General features: G+C 48.5%; 1 protein-coding gene across 19 annotated transcripts in view; it reads right to left on the bottom strand.

Annotated features, from left to right (window-relative positions):
* PLEKHA2 (pleckstrin homology domain containing A2) overlaps positions 1-12,355 on the bottom strand; it is a 73,169-nt gene extending 60,814 nt beyond the window's left edge. For 2 of the 19 annotated variants that reach the window (XM_063610936.1, XM_063610939.1), the window contains exons 1-2: positions 12,043-12,306; positions 11,598-11,692 (exon numbers count right to left, since the gene is read on the bottom strand). The gene's annotated coding sequence lies outside the window, so the exon portion shown is untranslated. Of the gene's footprint in view, positions 1-5,221; positions 5,357-11,584; positions 11,693-12,042 lie in introns of those variants that run through there. The other 17 variants (XM_063610950.1, XM_063610949.1, XM_063610946.1 and 14 more) reach the window with 15 other exon arrangements.
* Between the last annotated feature and the right edge of the window lie 439 nt (positions 12,356-12,794).

Raw genomic sequence — 12,794 nt, 5'->3', positions numbered from 1 at the left:
ACTTGAAATCCTGACCTCAGGTGATCCACCAGCCTCGGCCTCCCAAAGTGCTGGGATTACAGGCATGAGCCACCATGCCTGGTCATGTCTGAATTTTTCTGAAGTCAGAGGCTGAAGAAGGCACTCTTTCTACAATCCTCTAAAAGTCCAATTTTGTTTCAGGGGCCTCATGGTGGGAGAGGATCCTCACGGACCCAAGGGGAAGATAAGCATTCAGGTTACAACATCTCCTGACTGTGGTTCTATCCCTAGAAAAAAACAGCTGCTCAGACGTCCCGAGAAGCAGCTGAGTCACAGAGCTCATCAGGAATGTGGGAGGTGGGGGGAAGGACCGGCTGCAGGAGAACAGAGCATCACACAGAAATGTGGCTCTAACTAGCTGACCCACGCAGCAGCGGCACGCTCAGATGCTGCGCACAACATGAACCTCAGGTCCTGAGCCCTAATCCTCTGACGGTTCATTCTGATCCCATTTGTACATCCCTTGTCTCAACAGCTGCTAAGATTGGGTCCACAGAGCTGCCCCAGGCCTCCAGATCCCCTGTCCTCGCCTCTTCAGCCATGTCACCATAATCTTCCAAATCTTCTCTGGCTCTTCCTCTTCTTCATAGAGGCCTGTGTGGAAGTTAACTTTGCCAGCTCATCCCTAGCTTCTACTATTCCAGCAATAAGCCAGTGAGGGGAGAAAGGGGAGTGCCAGTAGTAATTGGTACTTAGATGGGGGAACAACTTAGTGTACATATATATGCTATCACCCCCAAATCCCCTGCCAAGACCAAGGCAAAGCTTCAAAATGTCTTTTCTAACTCTCACAACACTCTGCCAGTTACATAGATGGTTTTTTGTTTGTTTGTTTTGTTTTTTGAGACAGAGTTTTGCTCTTGTCGCCCAGGCTGGAGTGCAGTGGAGCCATCTCGGCACACTTCAACCTCCACCTACTGGATTCAAGTGATTCATTCTCCTGCCTCAGCCTCCAGAGTAGCTGGGATTACAGGCGTGTGCCACCACATCTGGCTAATTTTTGTATTTTTAGTAGAAACAGGGTTTCACCATGTTGGCCAGGCTGGTCTCGAACTCCTGACCTCAGGTGATCCACCAGCCTCAGCCTCCCCAAGTGCTGGGATTACAGGCGTGAGCCACCACGCCCAGCCAAAATCACTTATCTTAAATTTCATTTTATGTTTTTATTTTTTAGAGACCCGGGTCGCACTCTGTTGCCCAGGCTGGAGTGCAGTGGTGTAATCGTAGCGTACCGCAGCCTCCAACTCCTGGGCTCAAGCAATCCTCCTGCCTCAGCCTCCCCAGTAGCTGGGACTACAGGTGCACACCACCATGGAGGGCTAATTTTTTAATTCTTCATAGAGATGGGGTGTCCCTATGTTGCCCAGGCTGTTTTCAAACTCTTAGACCCAGGCAATCCTCCTGCCTCAAGCCTCCCAAAGTACTGGGATTATAGGCATGAGCCACCACACCCAGCCTTAAATTTCATTTTGTCCTGAGTTCCCCAGTGTGAAAATATTGGGTAGAAGGTGACCGAGGGTGGTTTATCCGAGGAGTTCCCAGGTAAGTCTGTGGGCATCCTGACAATACCCAGCCCTCATCTCTTGGGACAACATGGAAAGCGTTCATGCTGGGGCCGGGCACGGCGGCTCACACCTGTAATCCCAGCACTTTGGGAGCCCAAAGCAGGTGGATCACTTGAGTTCAGGAGTTCAAAACCAGCATGGCCAACATGGTGAAACCCTGTCTCCATTAAAAATACAAAAATTAGCCAGGCATGGTGGTGCACACCTATAATCCCAGCTACTCGGGAGACTAAGGCAGGAGAATTGCTTGAACCTGGGAGGCGGAGGTTGCAGTGAGCTGAGATCACGGCCACTGCACCCCAGCCTGGATGACAGAGTGAGACTCCATCTCAAAAAAAGAAAAAAAAAAAAGAAAGAAAGTGGAAAGTGTTCATGCTGGGTTAGAGCTCTAGATACCCCTCTCTCTAGATGGTCCCTTCACCTTTGCTCTCACACCGTAATGAAACTATCTGGCAAGTAGCTTCCTGGCCTTCACAACACACAGCTAACAAAGCACACAGGGTATTTGTAAGAGAAGGGGCCTCTATCCAACCCACTCAGCACCCTATCTTCCCTAGCCAAACCTCCCTCGTGTTTTCTGGGTTTAGTGCAAAAATCATAATATAACAATGCTGGAATTATTTTAACAATCACTCCAGCCAACAATTTTCACATTTGCATGCTTTTTCATGTCCCTATCCACATAATTGGCCTTTTTAAAACTTAAGATGATGTCATAAGCATTTTCCATGTTGCTACGTGGTCTTTATAATCACTGTTTCTAATGGCTGCATAACATTAATGGACTGGTTTTACTATAATTTATATAACCATTTCTCTACAATTAAATTGAAGGTTGTATCCAATTTTTCACTATTATACATAAGGCTAAAATTTGTATTTTCATGCTTTATTTCTTCTTTTACATGGAAAGAGCATAAATTCCAAGTAACAGTACAACGAGATCACAGGCTATGATCTTTCAGAATTCTTGAGCCCTTTTACAAAATTGCTTTCTAAAAAGATTTTATCTATGTTGCAACCAGCGATATATTGTTACCATCACTATAATCTTACATATATTGAATGTTCTCATTATTTTAAACTATTAGTGGTTTCAAATACATAATGATGTCTAGTGAGGTTGAACATTTTTTAAAAGTTTGTTTCCTATTTCATCTACCTTCCTGAACTTCATTAAAAGCAAATCAAGAGTATATGCATACAGAATTCCTCTCTTTCTGTCTCCCTCCCTGTCCTTCTCTCCCTCTCTCCTTCATTCTCTCTCTCCCTCTCTTTTCTCTCTCTCACAAACAAACACCAAACCAAACCAAGACATAGCCTCATATTATTCCAGTAACTAAAAAATGTATTTCAGGCTGGGCATGGTGGCTCATGCCTGTAATCCTAGCACTTTGGGAGGCCGAGGCGGGCTGATCACTTGAGCCCAGGAGTTTGAGACCAGCCTGGGCGACATGGCAAAACCTCATCTGTACCAAAAATACAAAAATTAGCCGGGCATGGTAGTGCATGCCTGTGGTCCCAGCTACTCAAGAGGCTGAGGTAGGAGGATCACTTGAGCCCTGGAAGTGGAGGCTTCAGCCTGGGTGACAGAGTGAGACTCCATCTCAAAAAAAAAAAAAAAAAAAAAAAAAAAAGTATTTTAATGAAAAGAAAAACAAAAAGTGGAAAGTTTTGTGTGATCCAGATTTCTAAGTAGAATATAAGTTCTTAAGTATGTACTGCAAATGAAAATAAGTATTTATGGCCGGGAGCGGTGGCTCAAGCCTGTAATCCCAGCACTTTGGGAGGCCGAGGCGGGCGGATCACGAGGTCAGGAGATCGAGACCATCCTGGCTAACACGGTGAAACCCCGTCTCTACTAAAAATATAAAAAATTAGCCAGGCGTGTTGGCAGGCGTCTGTAGTCCCAGCTACTCGGGAGGCTGAGGCAGGAGAATGGCGTGAACCCGGGAGGCGGAGCTTGCAGTGAGCCGAGATCGCGCCACTGCACTCCAGCCTGGGGGACAGAGAAAGACTCCGTCTCAAAAAAAAAAAGAAAAAGAAAAAGAAAAAGAAAATAAGTATTTATGATAAAAGTGAAACTTGGGGAAAGAAAGTGAGTTTGCATGGAGTCACCCATTAATCAGTGGCAGAAAGTGTGTTAAATGGCAATTAAACTGAGAGTCCTGGCCGACACCTGCCAGTTGACTAGAAGCAGCTCATGAGAAGGAAGAGTCAATGACTGCCTGCCAGAGAATGAAATGGGGGGCACTGGGAGGTATCACAGCCCCAAATATCTCTCTACTGCCCATTTCCCTGCCTTAGGTTCCACCAGTAGAGATTCGAGCCAAGAAAAAAGTGCCCCGAGGAACTGAGGCAAAGGATAACTTTGTCAGGCTCATAATATACAAGAGACAGCTGGGACCCAGACCCTGAGAAAATAGCACATAGCCCAGATGGGACACAGAGGCGCTGGAGGGGCTGAAAGGGAAAGATCACCGCTTAAAACAGATGTTGTCTACTTGAAAAATGTTCCTAGGATTCTTATACACCCAGGACAGGAGTATGAACCTTTCTGGAAAGCAATTTAGTTGTATATATATAACAAGAAAGCAAAAAATGTTCATACCCTTTGACCCAATGATTCTACTTCTAGGATTCCATCCAAGCCAATCAACAAAGATGCAAAGAAAGATTAAAGTAAAAAGATGGCAACTGCAATAGAATTTATAGTAACAAACAACTGGAAATGTCCTGAACAACACAATGGTTAGAAAACAATTCTTTTTTTTTGTTTGAGACAGTCTCACCCTGTCGCCAGGCTGGAGTGCAGTGGCGCCATCTCGGCTCACTGCAACCTCCGCCTCCCAGGTTCAAGCTATTCTCCTGCCTCAGCCTCCTGAGTAGCTGGGACTACAGGCGTGCACCACCACGCCCAGCTGATTTTTGTATTTTTAGCAGAGACGGGGTTTCACCATGCTGGCCAGGATGGTCTCGATCTCCTGACCTCGTGATCCACCCACCTTGGACTCCCAAAGTGCTGGGATTACAGGCGTGAGCCACCGCGCCCGGCCCAGAAAATAATTAAATAAACAATAGGACATACTCACAAGGAAATATTACACAATGATTCAAAAACTCTGTTTTCAGGTTATTTTTAATGAATGAGGGGAAAACTCACCACATCATAAGTTTTTCAAAAGATATGAAATGGTACATAATATGATCTCAATCATCCAAATATTATTCTTATATTCCAATATATGGTCTGTTTTAAAACCAGATATACAGTCTCCAAAATAGTAAATTATTATCTATGGGCTATAAGTGGAATTTCATTTGCTTGTACATATTTTTCCAAATCTTCTACAGGGAGCATGTGTTACTTTATTTAGCAGGAGAGAAAGCTATTTAATTCCACACAGATTCCCACTGAAGTGTATTAAGTTTTGAATCTGATAATAAATTTCTCAATTCTCCAGAGTCCACAAACAAACAAGGCCTTCCCTAAATTATAGCTCTCTTGGAACTTTTTGGTGTTTTAAAGACCTAAACCTAATAAATAAATGTTTCACATCTCACAATTATCCAAGAGCCAGACATCTACCTGCCCAGAGGGCTTTAGCACCCTCCAAGCTATTTGGGTTTCTTACTTCGTATGGCAACATCCTCTGAGCGCCTTTCCTCCTTTCTCCTGCTGGTGTGGTCCCTTGATCTCTGGTCTTAAGAAGCGCCCAGGTCCTCGGGCCAACAGAATACTCAGTCCCAAGTCGATGCTGCTATTCCTCTATTCCTACAACACATGAGCTGTACCTTGAAAAGTGCTCTGGGAAAAGGAAATGGGGACCCTGACAGGAACCCCCAGTGGAGTTTTCCTTCTTGAAACTTGGGAGATAGGACTGACATTTTAAAATAAGTGTCAGGCGAGGTGGTGTGCACCTGTAGTCACAGCTACTGGGGAGGCTAGGCCAGGAGAATCTCTTGAGCCCAGGAGGTGGAGGTTGCAGTTGAGCCAATGTCTCGCACCATTGCACTCCAGCCTGGGTGACAGGAGTGAAACCCTGTCTCAAAAATACATACATACATACATACATACATACATAAAATAAGTGGCTGGCTGGATGAGTGAAAAGATGAATAGATTGATTTTTTTTGAGATATGGTCTCACTCTGTCTCCCAGTCTGGAGTACAGTGGCACAATGATGGCTCAATGCAGCCTCCACCTCTTGGGCTCATGCTATCCTCCCACCTCAGCCTCCTGAGTGGCTGGGACTACAGGCGTGCACCACCATACTCGGCTAATTTTTGTATTTTTTGTAGGTTGCCCAGGCTGGTCTCAAACTCCTAGGCTCAAGTGATCCTCTGGCCTCAGCCTCCCAAAGTGCTGGGATTATAGGCATGAGCCACTGTGCCCAGCCAGATAGATTTATTTTAAAGAAAAGCTATAAAGGTATTAAGTAATGAGAGCTGTGGTTTTCCGAATAGCCCTCTTGATTTTGAAGATGGCTAACATAATTTGGAGCCAGAGGAAAGAATAGAGGGAAATATGGGAGACTCTGCCTGACTACTTTAGCATTTTTGAGATAAATAATAAGAGAAAGTGATAACAGAGATAAAGCCTTCAATGGTATTGGCTCAAGTACAAAATAATCTACTACAACCTCAGTTCAAAAATGAGAAAAAAATTACTCATTTTTAAAATCTAGAGATGTTTCTTTTACATTCTGTGTTAGCAGGACAAGGAATTTCTGGGATTTGGCTCCAGAAAATATTCAAAAGATGCTTTTTGACAAGGAGTGTGGCGTGTGGTACATATATCTTCTGTCATGTTACCCCTACCAGGGCAGAAGCTGCAGGCAGCAGCTTCAGTAGTGATTGAGGTTCTACCAACCAGAAATGGCTCAACTGGGTAACAGGAGAAAGTTTTTCAGGAAATAACATCAGAGATCTCAAAGAGGACTGTATGAAATACAGCAGACAGGAACTGAGGTATAGAGATATGGAGCAGTCACTCACCACTCACCTATTGCTAGAATACATACAGACCACATCAACGGAGTTCATATATGTTTAGATTTGCAGCACACATCAAGGTAAATTATGAAGCAACCAGAGCCTTCGCAATGTACAAGCCCAGTAAAAACAACAGCAAAATGCAAGCACGGCTATTTGAGAACACATCCCTGAGAATGGGTCAAAGATTATAACTTAGGAAGTGTGGAAGCCTCCACTTCCTACTGCTCTAACATGGCCGCATTTTGAATCTGTCATGATAGCAGATTCCAAATAGTGTAAGGCGGGAGAATAAAGTGCGAGAGAAGGGAATGTACTGAGAACAAGTTCCCAGAGGAAGTGCAGGGTGAGGAATGCAAACATGTACAGGAATGGGGCGGGGGGCAGATCAGACAGGGTGCTGGCTTGACCCTGAGATAGCCCAATACCCACTGGACCCTAGAACTTGGAGTAGAGAGCAAGAGATACTCAAGAAGGAATTTTTGAAAAAATATGGGGGGAGGGGTGTAAGGGCAGGAGTAACTGGAAATTGATACCACTGCAATAAAGATGCCAAAAACAACAAAATATTTCAGACACTCATGGCCTCTCTTCACAGCAGCCTCATCTACATTCAAAGAAAATGTGGTTGTTGGAGCCTGCAGGAAACAAAAGCCTGCCCGGGGCTGAAGGCTCGTCAGACCATCTCCACCAGAGAGGGCACCAGTGCAGGCACGCAGCCCTACTGGCTTTACCGCCTATAAAAGCTGAGATCTCCAACTTTCGGAATTGTGAAAGTTCCCCCACAATGAATTCAGTTTCACTGTAGGGCTTCCTAACAACAGCTGCGAATCCTGGAACTCTAATCTTCATTTTATAATGGACAATGTCAACCAGAGTGTACTAATACATGGGCAGTTAAGAGAATGAAAAGAAAACATCATTTCTCCCGGCCGGGAGCAGTGGCTCACACCTGTAATCCCAGCACTTTGGGAGTCCAAAGTGGGTGGATCACGAGGTCAGGAGATGGAGACCTCTCCATCTGGCTCCTCTTCACCCTGGCTAACACAGTGAAACCCTGTCTCTACTAAAAATACAAAAAATTAGCCGGGCGTGGTGGCATACGCCTGTAGACCCAGCTACTCGGGAGGCTGAAGCAGGAAAATCACTTGAACCCGTGAGGTGGAGGTTGCAGTGAGCCAAGATCGCGCCACCGCACTCCAGCCTGGGCAACAGGGCGAGACTCTGTCTCCAAAAAAAAAAAAGCAGAAAAACAAAAAACATAATTTCTCCAACCTACTGGCCTTTTGCAAAGTGCCGGGGGTGGGGCAGGGGAGTGGTGAGGAGGGAGCGTAAATGGCCTAGCTGTGTTCCTCTAAAGACCTGTGCTTCTGTCTCTTGATTTAGGGAAGGAGGAGGGGCTGGGTGTGGTACGGAGGATGTGCAGGTGACGATAATCAGTATGAGTATTTAAAAAAAATTTTTTTTTTAGAGGCAGGGTCTCGCTCTGGTGCCCAGGCTGGAGTGCAGTGGTGCGATCATAGCTCACTATAACTTCAAACTCTTGAGTTCAAAATATCCTCCTGCTACAGCCTCCCAAGTAGCTGGGACTACAGGCGCACACTACTACAGCTAGCTAATTTTTCAATTTTTTGTAGAGATGGGGCCTCGCTATGTTCCCCAGGCTGGTCTTAAACTCTTGGCCTCAAGTGATCCTCCCACCTCAGCCTCCCAAAGCCCTGGGATTACTGAGATGAGCCACGGCATCCAGCCAATATGAATATTTTTTAGGGAACTTTTGCAAGAAGATGACCATTCAAAAGGGTGTGCTGATTTCAGTTACCCATCCCATCCATGCAGTGGAGTGAAGGGAAAGAGCATGAGTCTCGAGCCAGACAAACCTGGATTCAAACGCAGAAAAGTTGCTTAAGTCTTCAGGGTCTATTTCCTAATCTGCAAAATGGAGATAATTGCTTTACCTACTTCAAGGCTGCTGTGAGAATTAAATGAAACAACGTGTGAAAAGCGCTGGACACCCAGACATTGGGTAAATATTGTTGTTGTTAAACTGCATGTGTAGGTGCCTAACAAGGAGCACATGGTCATCATTAACTACTGCAAAGTTGCTTAACACTGGGCAGGCAGCTGCTGCATGCGCACCTCCATCCCTCTAACTCCAATGAGCAAATGTCAATGAAAAAGCTGCGACTCTGGGATTCCTCTCACAAGGAAAGGCATCAGCTTCCCTCACTCTTCCCTCTACTCCAAGAAACACCACATTTTACATCTCTAAAAATTCTCCAGGAGGTTTAAAACAAAAAGTCCAGGCAATGCGCTGACTCCTTCTTGGCCAGGCTACCCTGAGAGTTAACAGAAACCTAGACATGCTCATCAGCTTCCAAGGAAAGCTGCCTCTTGATCCAGCCATGGGCAATCACACCAGCAGAGAGCTGCTTTGCAAGGGGCCAGCCAAATTTGAGTCCCAGCCTTCGCACTTTAACTGCAGTGCTTCTCAAGAGCATCAGGACAAGAGGACCCAAGTTCCCATCCTCTTCATCTCAGCTGACCAGGCACTGTGGGCAAAAGGCACACCACAGGGCCAAAGCCCCCAAGCCTTTTGCCCACACTGGGCAATATCAGGAGCCCCTGCCCCAGCAGGGCTGGGACCTCCACAATGAGAAAGCCCAATTCCAGCTTTAATGCATAACAAATCTCTTCAATCAACTGGGGTCAGGGCAGGGAAGGGGCTTTCAGAAGGAACGGTAGGGTCTCACTGCACCAACCCCCGGCCTCCTCTACCGACAGGATGGGGCCGCATCCCTCCCACCTCTCGGCTGCCCTATCTCCCCCGCCTGCCCAATACCCCATCTCAATAATGGGCTTATATCAGGCAGGGCCAGGATTCTTCTCTTCCCGTAGGCCAACACACTATAATATTTGCTTTCCTTCCTTCCTTTCCAAAGCCTACCAGATTAGATTGCTGGAGTCCCATCCAGCTCACTGAGACAGATGGAAAACGGAAAGTAAGGCAACCCAAACTGTTCATGGTGGAAAAAGAGAGGGGGCAGAGCAATCCAACGTCCCAGCACCCAGATCCTCTTTTCCAAGCCCTAGGTCTATCACAACCGGAATAAGTCGAGCCACAGCAGTTTCCGTGAATCAGAAGAGATATTCTGATGCACTGTGGTCTGCAGCAAGCTCTCATCTGAGTCATCCAGCCTTTCAGCAGGGGCATCACCCACCTGTCCATCTATCCCATGAATTGGACAGGAGACCAACGCTGCTTGGGTCTTCCTAGTATCCTAGCACTTTGGCAAACACTTGGCAAGGTGGTGGGAGGGTTGCTCTGGGGCTCAGTTGATAGGGCTCATCAGCCTTCCCCTTCCCACTTCTGCAGAACAAAAACCTGCACCAACCAAAACCTGCATGTCTTCAAGATTTATTTTAACCACTCTAAAATACCGAGCTGAATATGGTTCAGCTCACTACTATGACACGATGAGATCTGCAGGCCCTATTTCCTTACACAGAAGAGAGAAGAAAGCACCAATGACAAGGAAAAAGAAAGGTTTGCAAAAACTCTTCACCAAGGGGCAGGCAGTTTCTCAATCAATACCAAGGTAATTACCAATCTGTGAAAGGAGCAAGGCTCCCATTACCAGCCAGCTAAAAAGGAGTGCCACAGACAATTTGTAGAAAGCATGCTGTAATGTACAAACAGGGTCAAAGGATACTTAGGTGTAAAGGCAACATCCGGACTAATAACTCCCATGTACCAGCTTGGTGAACCAAATCCCTACAGGTTTGAGGAACAACCACACTGCTCTTTTCTCTGCCATTTGGACAAGTGCAAACAATTCATGTGTTTGCATTCATTCATTAATGCAACAAACATTTACTTAGCACCTGGTACATGTCAGACATTGGGCTGGCCATACTCTAGACTACAAGCTAGACCTCTGACAGTGCAAAAGTCATCTGCCTTCAGGCGGCACATGGTGAAGAGGGCTAACGTCTGAGATGATGATGCTTTCTAAAAGTGGCTTCTGAAAACAAGTGGGGGGCTTACAAGTCCTGTAAGCTCCCCAAAGACATGGTCCAGCCCTCCAGAGGTAAAGGAAAAAGAAAAAATAAAGACAGGGGTTGTGTTTTGTTCATCACTGCCTTGCATGTATAACACATGTCAACTGAATGCAACTGAAATAGAAAACAAAAACTTCTATTCTTTCAAGATCTTTTGCTTTGCTGTTTCGGAAGGCTTTGTAACCAAAGAAAAACAATGACAAAAGAAGGGAAAATGGGACTTGCTCAGATATATTAAGAACACCTTTAGTGCAATCTTGGGACTTCAGCCCCAAGTGCATCTACAGCTCAGCCTTCAGAGCCCCCAGAGCCACAGCTGGCTTTCTGGTGGGGTGCTCTCCCCTCCCTCTTCTCTGCCGTTTACTGCCCTCTGAAAACCCCACTTGGAGCCCTAAAGAAAGAAAGGTGGCGGGCAGGAAGAAGGAATGAGAAGGGGAAGATACATCCTGAACCGGTGTTCACCAAGAAGGAAGGAAGCCAAACCCTAAGGCTAGGGCCTGGGGGCAGGGCTGGTCCCGGGGAGGAGATGTGAGGGTGCTCCGGCCGCAGCGGGCCCTGTGCCCCTCTCTGGGCGTGCAGGGACACTTTTCCATTCTAAACGGCCTAGCTTCCCACCCCCCCCAACCACCCTTCTTTTTTCTTTCTTTTTTAAAAAATTTTGGTGAAATCGTCTTTAGGACTGGAGGAGAAAAAGGGAAGCGTGTAAGGTGAGGAAGAAGTTGGTGAGAGAGAGAACGATAGCTCCCCTCGAGGGTTCACCCAACCTGGCACCGAACCTGCATTTTAGGGCAGTCCTATTCACTGTCTGGAGTTCCAGAAGCCCAAAGGCCAGGCTGCACCCAGAGGAAAGGACAGGAGTCCCTAGGGGAGCCTTCTAGGCCTGTCATTTAATAAGGTAGTGGGGGGAGAGAAAGAGGAGTCTCCATGGCCCAATCCGTACCCAAGGGACTTGCCTGGGGACGTTCTCTGCTCTCCTCCCCTCCCGCAGCCCGGGTAGTCGTTGCGGGGTCGGTGCCCCGGCGCCAGAACCCGCAGAGAAGTTTCGCTGCTGCAAACGTGAGAAAATGCAGCTCAGCAGAACTCCCGCCCCCACCCTCTCCGCGGCCCCACCCCCGCAGCCCGACCCCTGGCGGCGGCGACCTTGGCCACCAGGGGCACTTGGAGGAGGGGCTGCCCTCGGGGCTCTCCCAGAGGGCTGGAGGAGGCCTCCAGGGTCTGCGGCCACCTCCCCTCGCCTGTCAGCCACCAGGACGGGCGTATTCAGCCCTGGGCGCGCGCCCCTCGCGCCCCTAGGCCGCCAGGCCCCCGCCGGGGCGCCCCTGCACCCCCAGCCCCGCCGGCCCCCGCGCGCCCCTCTGCGCCGCTCCGCTCCCGAGCCCGCGAGGGCGCCCAACTTACCCCCCGTGCAGGGGCCGGGGCTCGGGCGGGGCGCGTTACATCAGGCGGGGTCGCCCCTCCGGCTGCCGGGTCCGCCGCGCTCCAGGGATTTCTGGGTCTGGCTGCCAAACTCTCCGCGCCTCTCGCTCCCCTCGCTGTGGTCTCCCCCAGTGCCCCCTCCTTCTCTCCCGTCCCTCGGCTCTTTTTTCCGGGTTAATTACGTTTCGCATTAAAGCAAAACCCAGCCCCGGATGTGAGTACAATGCTCCGCGGAGCCCGCCGGGGAGGGAGAGGGGTGCCGGGGCGCCGCGGGCTGGGAGGGGGCGCGGCCGGGCGCCTGGGCCGCGAGGGGGAGGCGGGGGCGGGGCGCCCGGAGGCTGCGCCCGACACCGCCCGCGGTCCGCGCCTGGCAGGTGGGACCTGCGCCCCGAGACTGCCCCGCGGGGAGGCTCGGCCCCGACGCTAGCTCGGGCAGCAGGTGTCCGGGCAGGGGGCGTCCTCGCAGGAGGAGGCGAGCTGGAGCGCGAACTCCCTCAAGAACCCCATTTCCTTCTCCCAGAGCCCCACCCAGCGACCTCAGCTGGGCCTCCTTCGGATCCTGAGCCCTTAGCCTTTGGGGACCAAGGAGTTGGGGTAAGGGTTAGGGTCCCAAGAAGAGTGGCTTCTTCAGGTTGTCCTAAATGTACCCTAAGAGACCAGTGGGCGGGAACGCGCTAACCAGGGTTATAAGGACTTTAATTTCTTTATTTTATTTTATTTTTTAATTAAGACAG

Source organism: Symphalangus syndactylus, chromosome 10 (assembly GCF_028878055.3).
Source record: "Symphalangus syndactylus isolate Jambi chromosome 10, NHGRI_mSymSyn1-v2.1_pri, whole genome shotgun sequence".
NCBI classification, from domain to species: Eukaryota; Metazoa; Chordata; class Mammalia; order Primates; family Hylobatidae; genus Symphalangus; species Symphalangus syndactylus.
The sequence above is the reverse complement of the archived record's forward strand: the minus strand, read 5'-3'. Positions and strand labels throughout refer to the sequence as shown.